Consider the following 6,061-nt stretch of genomic DNA (forward strand, 5'->3'; position numbering starts at 1 on the left):
TTTTCTCAGCCTTACACATGCTAATTCTATAATTTAATTTATATCGAATTTACAATTATGTGTCACTATGTTACAAATATTCGATTGAATTCATTAATTGCTTAAAAAAATAAAAATATACAAACTCTAAGTACAGTCAAAGTCTATATAGGCTCGTTACTCGATTTTACCGTTTTAAAATACTATTTAAACGAATTAGTATACTTGTCAAGGAGTTAACATCCTCCTTGGTTTGAAACTTTCAATTCCAACTAAGGAATTAATTCTATTAAAAAGAAACTAAGGATTTAATTATGATGACATTGAATAATCACGTAAGTACGAGGCATCGTCCCGGATAAGCAGCTACAACATCACTCATAGCACTGAGTGTGTGTGTGTGTGTGTGTGTGTGTGTAGTCAGAGGAATGAGTCCAAGTGATGGAGGACATGGTTAATAATGACACCCAAGTGCATATGGTGGACTAGGAAAGTGTAATCAATAAAAGCACGGATAAGGTGCTTAGGTAATTTGGCATCTACTTTAGTATGTGAATGGGAGTTAATTATAAAGTTGGTTTGATGATTAAGAGAAGAGAAAGATTGTGCATCAAATTCTTCAACTAGCATTCTAACAAAAAAAAAAATTAACTGATAAAAAATACTTTAATATGTGAATATGATTTTCCTAGCTACCCACCTCTAATAGTGGCACACTCACAAACATAATATAGACATTTATGAAATATACTTTCATCTCCATATCAAGTATATATATCTAATATTAGAAATGATATTTATACTTATGAGGTCCGAACGATGCTTTTAATATGGAGAGTTTCTCCCTAAACTAAGGTCGTAATTCATTTATCCTGTCATAAAAAGTAGGAGCCACAACGACTATATATTGCATGCAACTTGCAAGATATATATGGTCTTTTTTAAGCAAAAATTAGTCTTAAATCATGTATACATGATTATTACAAGAGATAATTCTGAATGATATGAAACCATACATGCGTGACAAACTGAGACCAGTTCTCTAACCAATTTTCTTTTAGATAATTATGTCAAATTGCACCAACTAATTTAGATCATAAATAGGAAAAAAATACATATATGCCATGATAACAAATCAAAGTATCAAACCCTGTCTGGCTGTTTTTTTTTTCTTTTTAATATGCCAAAAAAGACTTTTCTACTCCAAATAGATCAGCAAGATATATTTTTTTTCAAGTCTAAAACCTCTCCAATCATTGTCCTTTTTTGGATTTTAATATTTGAGTTGAGTACTTATTCCTTTTTTGGGGCCAACTGTGATTGTATTTCGACAATGACGACAAAGACTCCTGTATTTCAACCATTCACACATTGAAGTCATTGCTCGTTCATTATACTCCATGAATGTCATTCTCTCAAAAATCAGACGTAAATTGTTTTGCAATGTTGTTGACTACTTAGATTCCATCCTCCTTAATTATATCTCTTTCTATATATATTATATAAAAATATAAAATAACAAAAACATCGTATTCCCTTGATCTCTTGGATGTACATGCATGACTCTTCGGTTCTCCATCTTCTTCTCTGTGATGTAATATACACACCAAGGCTAATATAGTATAATTAACATAGTTACCCGATAGTTGTTTTTTAAGTATGTACGTAGTCAACAATTTGATCTCCAAATCTGTTAGTACAAAATAATATCTATTAGAAAAGATACCCCTTTACGTAGGTAAAAGAAGACCAAATCAAGAAATCTATAAGCTAGTACAAAATAATATCTATTAGAAAAGATAACCCTTCACATAGGTAAAAGAAGACCAAGTCAAGACTATGATAAGTGGATAAGCCAAGTGGAAGATTTTCACACACATATATAATATATACCAAAACACTCTTCAGTCTTCTCTAAAAACAAGAAAAAAAGAAAAAGAAAATATAGGCCTACTCTATGTGTTCGACACTGATAGTCGTACAAAATGTCTCTGACACACTACTCCAGTGTCAGATTAAAATATAATTTTTTTGGGGCTTCAACACTTTAACACACCGCTTTAATAGGGCTTCAGTGGAAAATTTGTTTTTTGAAAATTTTAAAACACAAATTTCAAATTTAGAAAGTAGAAAGACAAAAACTTATCGCATATGCTTCTCTTCTTTGCTGGTACGAGACCTTTTGATTTTTTGTTGCCCATTGTTGCATTGACTTCTCTCAACTGTTCTTGTTAATGGTAAGTTTATATATACTCCCATAGTTTCTATATTGCTCTTCATTTCTCATTCTCGACCTGCATACTTTCTTTGCTGTCAAAAGGAGTGGCTAACTCTATTTTTATTTCACATGTGAAAACCGGTGGTGTATGATAATTTACTTGTTGTTATGTGCTTATGCGTGTCATATTAATAATGAGACAACACCATCTCTTAAGGGGCAAGTGCTAAGCTGGTTCACCCACTCACCTGTGCTCTCAGGTCTTCCAAGCTTGCGTTTAGATTTTGGTAGAAATTGGACAAGTTGGGTACCGTGAATCCGCTGCACTTCAATGTGAGTAAAAAGAGTTGAGGGTCTCCAACTGCTCCTTCAAAGCTCCACCATGACCACAACACCAACAAGGTTAAGGCTACGACCTTGAGTTGCACCATTTTCTTGTGATTCTTAATTAAGGGTTCAAAAGACCGGTTTGATATAGGCCTCAAAGAAAAAAGTCTAGTTGTCGATGATGTTCATGCGTGGGTTGATTAAGGTTGTCCAAGTCTAAGATCTGACATATGGAGGAAGACTAGTGTTTCTGTTAGCTATGTATGTATAAGAAAGAAGTTTAGTCATTTTTTTATAATATTCTATTAGGTAAAATTTATAAATGAAATCATTTAAAATTTTATACGTATATAATTAATTTGAATGAATGATATAAATTTAGAGAGAAAAGGGTAAATTAAAACTTTTGTAGTTCTGATAAAAAAAATAAAAATAAAAAAGTTAATTAAAACTTAAGAGTACTTTTATGTTGTTGAGAGGAATGAGTCTAAGAAATCAAAGAAGGTTATATGGTGGACTAGGAAAGTGTAGTCAACAAACAGAATTTAGTCGGTTTTGGAATGTACTTCCATCTCATGTATAACTATATTAGATATGATATTTCTATGCTGATAAAAAGAATTATATTTGTACATAAAATAATTACAACATTTTTATATATGACTTTCTTTTCATGATAGAAAAATAAAGAAAATATGTATCTTGATCAATAATATTATTTTCAAAATTGTTATATGAACACATGATTTACAGGTTCTATATGAATCTAAAAAAAAATATCTTTTGAAGAGCTTCTGTCTCTAAAATGAACACGTAATGGCATATTCTATGATGAGGAATCGACAAGTGTATCATGAGATTATTGAAAAAATTAAAATGAATTAAGTTTGATGAGACTATTGTGCCATTAGATGAACAAATATGATTTATAGAGTTTATATTTGTGCAATTTGACACATGATGAGATGGAGGATCGAGTTCATAAAAAAAAGAAAAAGATGGAGGATGGTTAATATATAATGACACCCTAGTGCAGATGGGGGACTAGGAAAGTGTAGTAAACAACATGTGACGGATTAGGTGCTTTGAAAATTTGGCATTTACTTGAATATGTGATCTGGTAGCAACCCACCTCTTAGAGTGGCACACTCACTAAAAGAATATAGACAGTTTTGCTCCATCTCCATGATTAAGTATATCTAATATTAGAAATGATATCTTAAAATATCTGACCGAGTATCCATATGAAGTTGGTCCGATTTTAACGGGAAATTACCACTTAGACTAAGTATATATGGATACAGATATTATCCAATTATATCCTTATTCAGGTGGAGTAAAGCTGAATTTATTTCTTGAGTAGTCCAAAATGACTGCATATATTTTTTGAAAGTGGAATTGACCCACAAAGTTGGTTGGAATGAAGCTCAAGCAGTGCTTGTTGCAAGGATACAAATACGATATCGGTAATGGGTATGGGATACCAGACTTTTCAAAAATCTAGGATATGGGTACATTAATAGATATTTAAAAAATATGTATGTATATAAAAATATAATTTAAATTGTATGACTATAAATCTTGTAAGTTATAAAAAAACATAAATAAACAATTTACAATATTAAAAGAAATTTAATTGTTTAATGTGATATCACATTTTAATAGTATTATGATACCATATTTTAATAGTTTTAATGTTATCATTTTATTGTCCATCATCACTTAAAAAAATTTGCCTCTATAGCTTTTTATATAGGAATGGAGGTTGTTGTCACTGTTTCTTGGAAACTTTATACAACAGTATGTGTTTTTTCGAATCTTTTTTCAACATTTAGTTTCTAGTTCAAAATGCAAAGTTCATCGTATGACAAAATGAAATAGTACATTTATAAACTTTACAAATGATGAGTTGGGCAAATCCAACGAATTGGATCTGCAAACTTTGCAGTTTTACATGTCTATTGTCTATAACTTGTTGTGTCTCCATTTTCTTGTGTAACCTAGACTTGTTTAACCAACCATCAATGTGTGAATTAGAATGAAAAATCGTTCATTAGTTGTAAGAATACAACAAAAACTACATTATATCATTGTTCATAATAATAGTAGGAATGGGAAGGGCGAGGTCCTAGTTTAATATTTTACTTGCGAATGCGCGCACATCCTTCTGCATGTTGGGCCAGAAAAAATTATCTTGCAGGCAACGGAGAGTTTTCGCAATGCCTAAATGTCTGCCCAAAGGAGTAGTGTGAAATTCAGCAAGAGTGAGGACGAAGGAGTCGACAAAGGGGAGCCACAACTTTCGGTGATAGAAAATTAGGTCATGTTGAATCGTGAAATTCGAGTGCACCGTCGGAGCATTGCAAATTTGCTGCAATAAGTGCCTGAATTCGCTATTGTTGTGGAGAGATTGGCGGAACTGATCCATGAAAACGAAATTAGGCATGGTGAGGGTTAGACATTGGCTTGATGGGGTAGTCATGTGAGACAGAGCATCTGTCGTGGCGTTGCCGAAATCGGGTCTGTATTGGATGGAATAGTCGTAACCCAAGAGCTTTTAAAGGTATTATTGTTGTTGCTCCGATGTCTAGATTACCTGAGACATAAGATCCTTAAGACTCTTATGATCTATAAGGATGGTAAAATGGGTACCCAGGAGGTAGTGTTGTCATTTGAGCATGGTGATGGTGATTGCAGGTAGTTCGCAGACATACATCTGCATCCTTCACTACTAGAAAATATACATTTTACATCGGTTATTTGTGACTTTCTACATCAGTTATTAATCGATGTTGAAAGTAATATCATTAACATCGATTTTTTAAAACCGATGTTAACGTAAAATTGACAATATCGGTTATTTAAATAACTGATATTATATAATAAGAATTACACCAAAAAAAATGTATGAATGTTGACACTTCACATCGATTTTTATACAAAACCGATGTTAACTCATACATTAACATCGGTTTTCTACAAAAATCGATGTTAACTTATACGTTAACATTGATTCTGTATATAAACCGATGTTAACTTCCAAACGTTAACATCGGTTTTTTACAGAAACCGATGTTAACGTATTTCGTTATTAACATCGGTTTTTTAAAAAAACCAATGTTAATATACACAATCAACATCGATTTTTAGAAAAACCGATGTTAATGTATAAGTTAACATCGATTTTATGGAAAAACCGATGTTGTTTGTGTATAATAACATCAGTTTTTTTATATAGCCGATGTTACTATTTGAATTTTTTTTAAATAATTTCTCTGTTTTTACAAAAAATCCAAAATTTAACCTGTAAAATTAAAATCAGACCACACAGCACAACATATATCATTTGCATTCTGCTTTCAAACAAGTTTTAGCAAAAAGGTAGCTAGTAAACTATCCATTGTATAAAATCAATTGATAACTATGAATAAATAATTTATTAATCAACAAATATTATTCAATGTTAAAATGAAACAACAATTGTAAAAAATGTAATGCAAGCTAGTAAACTAATTAAGTAACCTAAAGTTACATAGT

Source organism: Glycine max, chromosome 11, assembly GCF_000004515.6.
Source record: "Glycine max cultivar Williams 82 chromosome 11, Glycine_max_v4.0, whole genome shotgun sequence".
NCBI lineage: Eukaryota > Viridiplantae > Streptophyta > Magnoliopsida > Fabales > Fabaceae > Glycine > Glycine max.